This window comes from Pseudophryne corroboree, chromosome 11, assembly GCF_028390025.1.
Source record: "Pseudophryne corroboree isolate aPseCor3 chromosome 11, aPseCor3.hap2, whole genome shotgun sequence".
Classification (NCBI taxonomy): Eukaryota; Metazoa; Chordata; class Amphibia; order Anura; family Myobatrachidae; genus Pseudophryne; species Pseudophryne corroboree.
Genome location: NC_086454.1, coordinates 249,889,456 through 249,901,464, shown reverse-complemented (window position 1 = coordinate 249,901,464; position 12,009 = coordinate 249,889,456). Strand labels below are relative to the sequence as shown.

The 12,009-nt window shown below is 40.1% G+C and overlaps 13 non-coding genes across 13 annotated transcripts; all 13 read left to right on the top strand.

Moving 5' to 3' along the window:
• The first annotated feature begins 681 nt into the window (after positions 1-681).
• Positions 682-753, top strand: TRNAD-GUC (transfer RNA aspartic acid (anticodon GUC)). The gene has a single exon. It is a non-coding gene; the product is annotated as a tRNA-Asp (tRNA).
• A 738-nt stretch (positions 754-1,491) lies between these two features.
• TRNAD-GUC (transfer RNA aspartic acid (anticodon GUC)) lies at positions 1,492-1,563 on the top strand. The gene has a single exon. It is a non-coding gene; the product is annotated as a tRNA-Asp (tRNA).
• Positions 1,564-2,308: 745 nt separating this feature from the next.
• On the top strand, positions 2,309-2,380 carry TRNAD-GUC (transfer RNA aspartic acid (anticodon GUC)). The gene has a single exon. It is a non-coding gene; the product is annotated as a tRNA-Asp (tRNA).
• A 745-nt stretch (positions 2,381-3,125) lies between these two features.
• On the top strand, positions 3,126-3,197 carry TRNAD-GUC (transfer RNA aspartic acid (anticodon GUC)). Its single transcript has one exon. It is a non-coding gene; the product is annotated as a tRNA-Asp (tRNA).
• Positions 3,198-3,935: 738 nt separating this feature from the next.
• On the top strand, positions 3,936-4,007 carry TRNAD-GUC (transfer RNA aspartic acid (anticodon GUC)). Its single transcript has one exon. It is a non-coding gene; the product is annotated as a tRNA-Asp (tRNA).
• A 745-nt stretch (positions 4,008-4,752) lies between these two features.
• Positions 4,753-4,824, top strand: TRNAD-AUC (transfer RNA aspartic acid (anticodon AUC)). The gene has a single exon. It is a non-coding gene; the product is annotated as a tRNA-Asp (tRNA).
• A 738-nt stretch (positions 4,825-5,562) lies between these two features.
• TRNAD-GUC (transfer RNA aspartic acid (anticodon GUC)) lies at positions 5,563-5,634 on the top strand. Its single transcript has one exon. It is a non-coding gene; the product is annotated as a tRNA-Asp (tRNA).
• Positions 5,635-6,379: 745 nt separating this feature from the next.
• On the top strand, positions 6,380-6,451 carry TRNAD-GUC (transfer RNA aspartic acid (anticodon GUC)). Its single transcript has one exon. It is a non-coding gene; the product is annotated as a tRNA-Asp (tRNA).
• A 1,562-nt stretch (positions 6,452-8,013) lies between these two features.
• TRNAD-GUC (transfer RNA aspartic acid (anticodon GUC)) lies at positions 8,014-8,085 on the top strand. Its single transcript has one exon. It is a non-coding gene; the product is annotated as a tRNA-Asp (tRNA).
• A 738-nt stretch (positions 8,086-8,823) lies between these two features.
• On the top strand, positions 8,824-8,895 carry TRNAD-GUC (transfer RNA aspartic acid (anticodon GUC)). The gene has a single exon. It is a non-coding gene; the product is annotated as a tRNA-Asp (tRNA).
• A 745-nt stretch (positions 8,896-9,640) lies between these two features.
• On the top strand, positions 9,641-9,712 carry TRNAD-GUC (transfer RNA aspartic acid (anticodon GUC)). Its single transcript has one exon. It is a non-coding gene; the product is annotated as a tRNA-Asp (tRNA).
• Positions 9,713-10,451: 739 nt separating this feature from the next.
• Positions 10,452-10,523, top strand: TRNAD-GUC (transfer RNA aspartic acid (anticodon GUC)). Its single transcript has one exon. It is a non-coding gene; the product is annotated as a tRNA-Asp (tRNA).
• Positions 10,524-11,268: 745 nt separating this feature from the next.
• Positions 11,269-11,340, top strand: TRNAD-GUC (transfer RNA aspartic acid (anticodon GUC)). Its single transcript has one exon. It is a non-coding gene; the product is annotated as a tRNA-Asp (tRNA).
• Positions 11,341-12,009: the final 669 nt, after the last annotated feature.

Below are 12,009 nucleotides of genomic sequence, written 5' to 3'. Positions count from 1 at the left end.
AGTCCGAATCCAATTGTAGTGTGAAAAATATACCACTTGATTTTGAGAGCATAAGAAAGAAACACCAATTGCATAGCCTCGTTTTTAGTTTGGGTATCACCCCTTGCTTTTATCTAGCATGGCATGTACTGTTTTTGTGCATTACAATATTTGCATATCATCCTCTTACAATTGGCTCATGCTGTAACAGAGGAGACAGCTATGTAGTGGACAAGTCTCTTGTGAGCTAAACCTGATTATGACATCACATCAATGTAGCAAAGCTGAAACTATTGTATGCCTACAGAGTATAGACTGAGAGAGAAGTGTCTTTTCCTATGAATTGCAGGCTAAAATGGACTTGCATCCCCTACTTTCAAAGGGAGTAACTGGATAGTAAGTGAGATAGATAGACCGATATCATGTAAGCTTCCTGGCCATGACCGACCAGTAGAGGATAACAGAAAAAGGTTTTTAATTGAAATGACTATCTTTTTTGCAAAGTGGTATTGTAGTCTTTGTTTCAGCTGAGACAAAAATAAATCTTTTTATCTGCTTCTTATTTAGGGTTTTATGTTAGCTTGATAACATGTAGCACATAATCTCTGTGGCCAATGACACAGACGCATCTCGAGACCTCACCCTGACATGTTTCTGGGTGTATTTTCAGCTCCAATTTTGCCTGCAGATTCAAGAAGTTAGTCCTCGTTAGTATAGTGGTGAGTATCCCCGCCTGTCACGCGGGAGACCGGGGTTCGATTCCCCGACGGGGAGAACATTGCAAGTTTTTATCAGGTTCAGAGATTCGTTGCTCAAGGTTATGGAGAATCAAAGTCCGAATCCAATTGTAGCGTGAAAAATATACCACTTGATTTTGAGAGCATAAGAAAGAACCAGAAACACCAATTGCATAGCCTCATTTTTAGTTTGGGTATAACCCCTTGCTTTTATCTAGCATGGCATGTACTGTTTTTGTGCATTACAATATTTGCATATCATCCTCTTACAATTGGCTCATGCTGTAACACAGGAGACAGCTATGTAGTGGACAAGTCTCTTGTGAGCTAAACCTGATTATGACATCACATCAATGTAGCAAAGCTGAAACTATTGTATGCCTATAGACTGAGAGAGAAGTGTCTTTTCCTATGAATTGCAGGCTAAAATGGACTTGCATCCCCTACTTTCAAAGGGAGTAACTGTATAGTAAGTGAGATAGATAGACCGATATCATGTAAGCTTCCTGGCCATGACCGACCAGTAGAGGATAACAGAAAAAGGTTTTTAATTGAAATAACTATCTTTTTTGCAAAGTGGTATTGTAGTCTTTGTTTCAGCTGAGACAAAAATAAATCTTTTTATCTGCTTCTTATTTAGGGTTTTATGTTAGCTTGATAACATGTAGCACATAATCTCTGTGGCCAATGACACAGACGCATCTCGAGACCTCGCCCTGACATGTTTCTGGGTGTATTTTCAGCTCCAATTTTGCCTGCAGATCCAAGAAGTTAGTCCTCGTTAGTATAGTGGTGAGTATCCCCGCCTGTCACGCGGGAGACCGGGGTTCGATTCCCCGACGGGGAGAACATTGCAAGTTTTTATCAGGTTCAGAGATTCGTTGCTCAAGGTTATGGAGAATCAAAGTCCGAATCCAATTGTAGTGTGAAAAATATACCACTTGATTTTGAGAGCATAAGAAAGAACCAGAAACACCAATTGCATAGCCTCGTTTTTAGTTTGGGTATCACCCCTTGCTTTTATCTAGCATGGCATGTACTGTTTTTGTGCATTACAATATTTGCATATCATCCTCTTACAATTGGCTCATGCTGTAACACAGGAGACAGCTATGTAGTGGACAAGTCTCTTGTGAGCTAAACCTGATTATGACATCACATCAATGTAGCAAAGCTGAAACTATTGTATGCCTACAGAGTATAGACTGAGAGAGAAGTGTCTTTTCCTATGAATTGCAGGCTAAAATGGACTTGCATCCCCTACTTTCAAAGGGAGTAACTGTATAGTAAGTGAGATAGATAGACCGATATCATGTAAGCTTCCTGGCCATGACCGACCAGTAGAGGATAACAGAAAAAGGTTTTTAATTGAAATAACTATCTTTTTTGCAAAGTGGTATTGTAGTCTTTGTTTCAGCTGAGACAAAAATAAATCTTTTTATCTGCTTCTTATTTAGGGTTTTATGTTAGCTTGATAACATGTAGCACATAATCTCTGTGGCCAATGACACAGACGCATCTCGAGACCTCACCCTGACATGTTTCTGGGTGTATTTTCAGCTCCAATTTTGCCTGCAGATTCAAGAAGTTAGTCCTCGTTAGTATAGTGGTGAGTATCCCCGCCTGTCACGCGGGAGACTGGGGTTCGATTCCCCAACGGGGAGAACATTGCAAGTTTTTATCAGGTTCAGAGATTCGTTGCTCAAGGTTATGGAGAATCAAAGTCCGAATCCAATTGTAGCGTGAAAAATATACCACTTGATTTTGAGAGCATAAGAAAGAACCAGAAACACCAATTGCATAGCCTCGTTTTTAGTTTGGGTATCACCCCTTGCTTTTATCTAGCATGGCATGTACTGTTTTTGTGCATTACAATATTTGCATATCATCCTCTTACAATTGGCTCGTGCTGTAACACAGGAGACAGCTATGTAGTGGACAAGTCTCTTGTGAGCTAAATCTGATTATGACATCACATCAATGTAGCAAAGCTGAAACTATTGTATGCCTACAGAGTATAGACTGAGAGAGAAGTGTCTTTTCCTATGAATTGCAGGCTAAAATGGACTTGCATCCCCTACTTTCAAAGGGAGTAACTGTATAGTAAGTGAGATAGATAGACCGATATCATGTAAGCTTCCTGGCCATGACCGACCAGTAGAGGATAACAGAAAAAGGTTTTTAATTGAAATGACTATCTTTTTTGCAAAGTGGTATTGTAGTCTTTGTTTCAGCTGAGACAAAAATAAATCTTTTTATCTGCTTCTTATTTAGGGTTTTATGTTAGCTTGATAACATGTAGCACATAATCTCTGTGGCCAATGACACAGACGCATCTCGAGACCTCACCCTGACATGTTTCTGGGTGTATTTTCAGCTCCAATTTTGCCTGCAGATTCAAGAAGTTAGTCCTCGTTAGTATAGTGGTGAGTATCCCCGCCTGTCACGCGGGAGACCGGGGTTCGATTTCCCGACGGGGAGAACATTGCAAGTTTTTATCAGGTTCAGAGATTCGTTGCTCAAGGTTATGGAGAATCAAAGTCCGAATCCAATTGTAGCGTGAAAAATATACCACTTGATTTTGAGAGCATAAGAAAGAACCAGAAACACCAATTGCATAGCCTCATTTTTAGTTTGGGTATCACCCCTTGCTTTTATCTAGCATGGCATGTACTGTTTTTGTGCATTACAATATTTGCATATCATCCTCTTACAATTGGCTCATGCTGTAACACAGGAGACAGCTATGTAGTGGACAAGTCTCTTGTGAGCTAAACCTGATTATGACATCACATCAATGTAGCAAAGCTGAAACTATTGTATGCCTATAGACTGAGAGAGAAGTGTCTTTTCCTATGAATTGCAGGCTAAAATGGACTTGCATCCCCTACTTTCAAAGGGAGTAACTGTATAGTAAGTGAAGTAGATAGACCGATATCATGTAAGCTTCCTGGCCATGACCGACCAGTAGAGGATAACAGAAAAAGGTTTTTAATTGAAATAACTATCTTTTTTGCAAAGTGGTATTGTAGTCTTTGTTTCAGCTGAGACAAAAATAAATCTTTTTATCTGCTTCTTATTTAGGGTTTTATGTTAGCTTGATAACATGTAGCACATAATCTCTGTGGCCAATGACACAGACGCATCTCGAGACCTCGCCCTGACATGTTTCTGGGTGTATTTTCAGCTCCAATTTTGCCTGCAGATCCAAGAAGTTAGTCCTCGTTAGTATAGTGGTGAGTATCCCCGCCTGTCACGCGGGAGACCGGGGTTCGATTCCCCGACGGGGAGAACATTGCAAGTTTTTATCAGGTTCAGAGATTCGTTGCTCAAGGTTATGGAGAATCAAAGTCCGAATCCAATTGTAGTGTGAAAAATATACCACTTGATTTTGAGAGCATAAGAAAGAACCAGAAACACCAATTGCATAGCCTCGTTTTTAGTTTGGGTATCACCCCTTGCTTTTATCTAGCATGGCATGTACTGTTTTTGTGCATTACAATATTTGCATATCATCCTCTTACAATTGGCTCATGCTGTAACACAGGAGACAGCTATGTAGTGGACAAGTCTCTTGTGAGCTAAACCTGATTATGACATCACATCAATGTAGCAAAGCTGAAACTATTGTATGCCTACAGAGTATAGACTGAGAGAGAAGTGTCTTTTCCTATGAATTGCAGGCTAAAATGGACTTGCATCCCCTACTTTCAAAGGGAGTAACTGTATAGTAAGTGAGATAGATAGACCGATATCATGTAAGCTTCCTGGCCATGACCGACCAGTAGAGGATAACAGAAAAAGGTTTTTAATTGAAATAACTATCTTTTTTGCAAAGTGGTATTGTAGTCTTTGTTTCAGCTGAGACAAAAATAAATCTGTTTATCTGCTTCTTATTTAGGGTTTTATGTTAGCTTGATAACATGTAGCACATAATCTCTGTGGCCAATGACACAGACGCATCTCGAGACCTCACCCTGACATGTTTCTGGGTGTATTTTCAGCTCCAATTTTGCCTGCAGATTCAAGAAGTTAGTCCTCGTTAGTATAGTGGTGAGTATCCCCGCCTATCACGCGGGAGACCGGGGTTCGATTCCCCGACGGGGAGAACATTGCAAGTTTTTATCAGGTTCAGAGATTCGTTGCTCAAGGTTATGGAGAATCAAAGTCCGAATCCAATTGTAGCGTGAAAAATATACCACTTGATTTTGAGAGCATAAGAAAGAACCAGAAACACCAATTGCATAGCCTCATTTTTAGTTTGGGTATCACCCCTTGCTTTTATCTAGCATGGCATGTACTGTTTTTGTGCATTACAATATTTGCATATCATCCTCTTACAATTGGCTCATGCTGTAACACAGGAGACAGCTATGTAGTGGACAAGTCTCTTGTGAGCTAAACCTGATTATGACATCACATCAATGTAGCAAAGCTGAAACTATTGTATGCCTATAGACTGAGAGAGAAGTGTCTTTTCCTATGAATTGCAGGCTAAAATGGACTTGCATCCCCTACTTTCAAAGGGAGTAACTGTATAGTAAGTGAGATAGATAGACCGATATCATGTAAGCTTCCTGGCCATGACCGACCAGTAGAGGATAACAGAAAAAGGTTTTTAATTGAAATAACTATCTTTTTTGCAAAGTGGTATTGTAGTCTTTGTTTCAGCTGAGACAAAAATAAATCTTTTTATCTGCTTCTTATTTAGGGTTTTATGTTAGCTTGATAACATGTAGCACATAATCTCTGTGGCCAATGACACAGACGCATCTCGAGACCTCACCCTGACATGTTTCTGGGTGTATTTTCAGCTCCAATTTTGCCTGCAGATCCAAGAAGTTAGTCCTCGTTAGTATAGTGGTGTGTATCCCCGCCTGTCACGCGGGACACCGGGGTTCGATTCCCCGACGGGGAGAACATTGCAAGTTTTTATCAGGTTCAGAGATTCGTTGCTCAAGGTTATGGAGAATCAAAGTCCGAATCCAATTGTAGTGTGAAAAATATACCACTTGATTTTGAGAGCATAAGAAAGAACCAGAAACACCAATTGCATAGCCTCGTTTTTAGTTTGGGTATCACCCCTTGCTTTTATCTAGCATGGCATGTACTGTTTTTGTGCATTACAATATTTGCATATCATCCTCTTACAATTGGCTCATGCTGTAACACAGGAGACAGCTATGTAGTGGACAAGTCTCTTGTGAGCTAAACCTGATTATGACATCACATCAATGTAGCAAAGCTGAAACTATTGTATGCCTACAGAGTATAGACTGAGAGAGAAGTGTCTTTTCCTATGAATTGCAGGCTAAAATGGACTTGCATCCCCTACTTTCAAAGGGAGTAACTGTATAGTAAGTGAGATAGAAAGACCGATATCATGTAAGCTTCCTGGCCATGACCGACCAGTAGAGGATAACAGAAAAAGGTTTTTAATTGAAATGACTATCTTTTTTGCAAAGTGGTATTGTAGTCTTTGTTTCAGCTGAGACAAAAATAAATCTTTTTATCTGCTTCTTATTTAGGGTTTTATGTTAGCTTGATAACATGTAGCACATAATCTCTGTGGCCAATGACACAGACGCATCTCGAGACCTCACCCTGACATGTTTCTGGGTGTATTTTCAGCTCCAATTTTGCCTGCAGATTCAAGAAGTTAGTCCTCGTTAGTATAGTGGTGAGTATCCCCGCCTGTCACGCGGGAGACTGGGGTTCGATTCCCCAACGGGGAGAACATTGCAAGTTTTTATCAGGTTCAGAGATTCGTTGCTCAAGGTTATGGAGAATCAAAGTCCGAATCCAATTGTAGCGTGAAAAATATACCACTTGATTTTGAGAGCATAAGAAAGAACCAGAAACACCAATTGCATAGCCTCGTTTTTAGTTTGGGTATCACCCCTTGCTTTTATCTAGCATGGCATGTACTGTTTTTGTGCATTACAATATTTGCATATCATCCTCTTACAATTGGCTCATGCTGTAACAGAGGAGACAGCTATGTAGTGGACAAGTCTCTTGTGAGCTAAACCTGATTATGACATCACATCAATGTAGCAAAGCTGAAACTATTGTATGCCTACAGAGTATAGACTGAGAGAGAAGTGTCTTTTCCTATGAATTGCAGGCTAAAATGGACTTGCATCCCCTACTTTCAAAGGGAGTAACTGGATAGTAAGTGAGATAGATAGACCGATATCATGTAAGCTTCCTGGCCATGACCGACCAGTAGAGGATAACAGAAAAAGGTTTTTAATTGAAATGACTATCTTTTTTGCAAAGTGGTATTGTAGTCTTTGTTTCAGCTGAGACAAAAATAAATCTGTTTATCTGCTTCTTATTTAGGGTTTTATGTTAGCTTGATAACATGTAGCACATAATCTCTGTGGCCAATGACACAGACGCATCTCGAGACCTCACCCTGACATGTTTCTGGGTGTATTTTCAGCTCCAATTTTGCCTGCAGATTCAAGAAGTTAGTCCTTGTTAGTATAGTGGTGAGTATCCCCGCCTGTCACGCGGGAGACCGGGGTTCGATTCCCAGACGGGGAGAACATTGCAAGTTTTTATCAGGTTCAGAGATTCGTTGCTCAAGGTTATGGAGAATCAAAGTCCGAATCCAATTGTAGCGTGAAAAATATACCACTTGATTTTGAGAGCATAAGAAAGAACCAGAAACACCAATTGCATAGCCTCGTTTTTAGTTTGGGTATCACCCCTTGCTTTTATCTAGCATGGCATGTACTGTTTTTGTGCATTACAATATTTGCATATCATCCTCTTACAATTGGCTCGTGCTGTAACACAGGAGACAGCTATGTAGTGGACAAGTCTCTTGTGAGCTAAATCTGATTATGACATCACATCAATGTAGCAAAGCTGAAACTATTGTATGCCTACAGAGTATAGACTGAGAGAGAAGTGTCTTTTCCTATGAATTGCAGGCTAAAATGGACTTGCATCCCCTACTTTCAAAGGGAGTAACTGTATAGTAAGTGAGATAGATAGACCGATATCATGTAAGCTTCCTGGCCATGACCGACCAGTAGAGGATAACAGAAAAAGGTTTTTAATTGAAATGACTATCTTTTTTGCAAAGTGGTATTGTAGTCTTTGTTTCAGCTGAGACAAAAATAAATCTTTTTATCTGCTTCTTATTTAGGGTTTTATGTTAGCTTGATAACATGTAGCACATAATCTCTGTGGCCAATGACACAGACGCATCTCGAGACCTCACCCTGACATGTTTCTGGGTGTATTTTCAGCTCCAATTTTGCCTGCAGATTCAAGAAGTTAGTCCTCGTTAGTATAGTGGTGAGTATCCCCGCCTGTCACGCGGGAGACCGGGGTTCGATTCCCCGACGGGGAGAACATTGCAAGTTTTTATCAGGTTCAGAGATTCGTTGCTCAAGGTTATGGAGAATCAAAGTCCGAATCCAATTGTAGCGTGAAAAATATACCACTTGATTTTGAGAGCATAAGAAAGAACCAGAAACACCAATTGCATAGCCTCATTTTTAGTTTGGGTATCACCCCTTGCTTTTATCTAGCATGGCATGTACTGTTTTTGTGCATTACAATATTTGCATATCATCCTCTTACAATTGGCTCATGCTGTAACACAGGAGACAGCTATGTAGTGGACAAGTCTCTTGTGAGCTAAACCTGATTATGACATCACATCAATGTAGCAAAGCTGAAACTATTGTATGCCTATAGACTGAGAGAGAAGTGTCTTTTCCTATGAATTGCAGGCTAAAATGGACTTGCATCCCCTACTTTCAAAGGGAGTAACTGTATAGTAAGTGAGATAGATAGACCGATATCATGTAAGCTTCCTGGCCATGACCGACCAGTAGAGGATAACAGAAAAAGGTTTTTAATTGAAATAACTATCTTTTTTGCAAAGTGGTATTGTAGTCTTTGTTTCAGCTGAGACAAAAATAAATCTTTTTATCTGCTTCTTATTTAGGGTTTTATGTTAGCTTGATAACATGTAGCACATAATCTCTGTGGCCAATGACACAGACGCATCTCGAGACCTCACCCTGACATGTTTCTGGGTGTATTTTCAGCTCCAATTTTGCCTGCAGATCCAAGAAGTTAGTCCTCGTTAGTATAGTGGTGAGTATCCCCGCCTGTCACGCGGGAGACCGGGGTTCGATTCCCCGACGGGGAGAACATTGCAAGTTTTTATCAGGTTCAGAGATTCGTTGCTCAAGGTTATGGAGAATCAAAGTCCGAATCCAATTGTAGTGTGAAAAATATACCACTTGATTTTGAGAGCATAAGAAAGAACCAGAAACACCAATTGCATAGCCTCGTTTTTAGTTTGGGTATCACCCCTTGCTTTTATCTAGCATGGCATGTACTGTTTTTGTGCATTACAATATTTGCATATCATCCTCTTACAATTGGCTCATGCTGTAACACAGGAGACAGCTATGTAGTGGACAAGTCTCTTGTGAGCTAAACCTGATTATGACATCACATCAATGTAGCAAAGCTGAAACTATTGTATGCCTACAGAGTATAGACTGAGAGAGAAGTGTCTTTTCCTATGAATTGCAGGCTAAAATGGACTTGCATCCCCTACTTTCAAAGGGAGTAACTGGATAGTAAGTGAGATAGATAGACCGATATCATGTAAGCTTCCTGGCCATGACCGACCAGTAGAGGATAACAGAAAAAGGTTTTTAATTGAAATAACTATCTTTTTTGCAAAGTGGTATTGTAGTCTTTGTTTCAGCTGAGACAAAAATAAATCTTTTTATCTGCTTCTTATTTAGGGTTTTATGTTAGCTTGATAACATGTAGCACATAATCTCTGTGGCCAATGACACAGACGCATCTCGAGACCTCACCCTGACATGTTTCTGGGTGTATTTTCAGCTCCAATTTTGCCTGCAGATCCAAGAAGTTAGTCCTCGTTAGTATAGTGGTGAGTATCCCCGCCTGTCACGCGGGAGACCGGGGTTCGATTCCCCGACGGGGAGAACATTGCAAGTTTTTATCAGGTTCAGAGATTCGTTGCTCAAGGTTATGGAGAATCAAAGTCCGAATCCAATTGTAGTGTGAAAAATATACCACTTGATTTTGAGAGCATAAGAAAGAAACACCAATTGCATAGCCTCGTTTTTAGTTTGGGTATCACCCCTTGCTTTTATCTAGCATGGCATGTACTGTTTTTGTGCATTACAATATTTGCATATCATCCTCTTACAATTGGCTCATGCTGTAACACAGGAGACAGCTATGTAGTGGACAAGTCTCTTGTGAGCTAAACCTGATTATGACATCACATCAATGTAGCAAAGCTGAAACTATTGTATGCCTACAGAGTATAGACTGAGAGAGAAGTGTCTTTTCCTATGAATTGCAGGCTAAAATGGACTTGCATCCCCTACTTTCAAAGGGAGTAACTGTATAGTAAGTGAGATAGAAAGACCGATATCATGTAAGCTTCCTGGCCATGACCGACCAGTAGAGGATAACAGAAAAAGGTTTTTAATTGAAATGACTATCTTTTTTGCAAAGTGGTATTGTAGTCTTTGTTTCAGCTGAGACAAAAATAAATCTTTTTATCTGCTTCTTATTTAGGGTTTTATGTTAGCTTGATAACATGTAGCACATAATCTCTGTGGCCAATGACACAGACGCATCTCGAGACCTCACCCTGACATGTTTCTGGGTGTATTTTCAGCTCCAATTTTGCCTGCAGATTCAAGAAGTTAGTCCTCGTTAGTATAGTGGTGAGTATCCCCGCCTGTCACGCGGGAGACTGGGGTTCGATTCCCCAACGGGGAGAACATTGCAAGTTTTTATCAGGTTCAGAGATTCGTTGCTCAAGGTTATGGAGAATCAAAGTCCGAATCCAATTGTAGCGTGAAAAATATACCACTTGATTTTGAGAGCATAAGAAAGAACCAGAAACACCAATTGCATAGCCTCATTTTTAGTTTGGGTATCACCCCTTGCTTTTATCTAGCATGGCATGTACTGTTTTTGTGCATTACAATATTTGCATATCATCCTCTTACAATTGGCTCATGCTGTAACACAGGAGACAGCTATGTAGTGGACAAGTCTCTTGTGAGCTAAACCTGATTATGACATCACATCAATGTAGCAAAGCTGAAACTATTGTATGCCTACAGAGTATAGACTAAGAGAGAAGTGTCTTTTCCTATGAATTGCAGGCTAAAATGGACTTACATCCCCTACTTTCAAAGGGAGTAACTGTATAGTAAGTGAGATAGAAAGACCGATATCATGTAAGCTTCCTGGCCATGACCGACCAGTAGAGGATAACAGAAAAAGGTTTTTAATTGAAATGACTATCTTTTTTGCAAAGTGGTATTGTAGTCTTTGTTTCAGCTGAGACAAAAATAAATCTTTTTATCTGCTTCTTATTTAGGGTTTTATGTTAGCTTGATAACATGTAGCACATAATCTCTGTGGCCAATGACACAGACGCATCTCGAGACCTCACCCTGACATGTTTCTGGGTGTATTTTCAGCTCCAATTTTGCCTGCAGATTCAAGAAGTTAGTCCTCGTTAGTATAGTGGTGAGTATCCCCGCCTGTCACGCGGGAGACTGGGGTTCGATTCCCCGACGGGGAGAACATTGCAAGTTTTTATCAGGTTCAGAGATTCGTTGCTCAAGGTTATGGAGAATCAAAGTCCGAATCCAATTGTAGCTTGAAAAATATACCACTTGATTTTGAGAGCATAAGAAAGAACCAGAAACACCAATTGCATAGCCTCATTTTTAGTTTGGGTATCACCCCTTGCTTTTATCTAGCATGGCATGTACTGTTTTTGTGCATTACAATATTTGCATATCATCCTCTTACAATTGGCTCATGCTGTAACACAGGAGACAGCTATGTAGTGGACAAGTCTCTTGTGAGCTAAACCTGATTATGACATCACATCAATGTAGCAAAGCTGAAACTATTGTATGCCTACAGAGTATAGACTGAGAGAGAAGTGTCTTTTCCTATGAATTGCAGGCTAAAATGGACTTGCATCCCCTACTTTCAAAGGGAGTAACTGGATAGTAAGTGAGATAGATAGACCGATATCATGTAAGCTTCCTGGCCATGACCGACCAGTAGAGGATAACAGAAAAAGGTTTTTAATTGAAATGACTATCTTTTTTGCAAAGTGGTATTGTAGTCTTTGTTTCAGCTGAGACAAAAATAAATCTGTTTATCTGCTTCTTATTTAGGGTTTTATGTTAGCTTGATAACATGTAGCACATAATCTCTGTGGCCAATGACACAGACG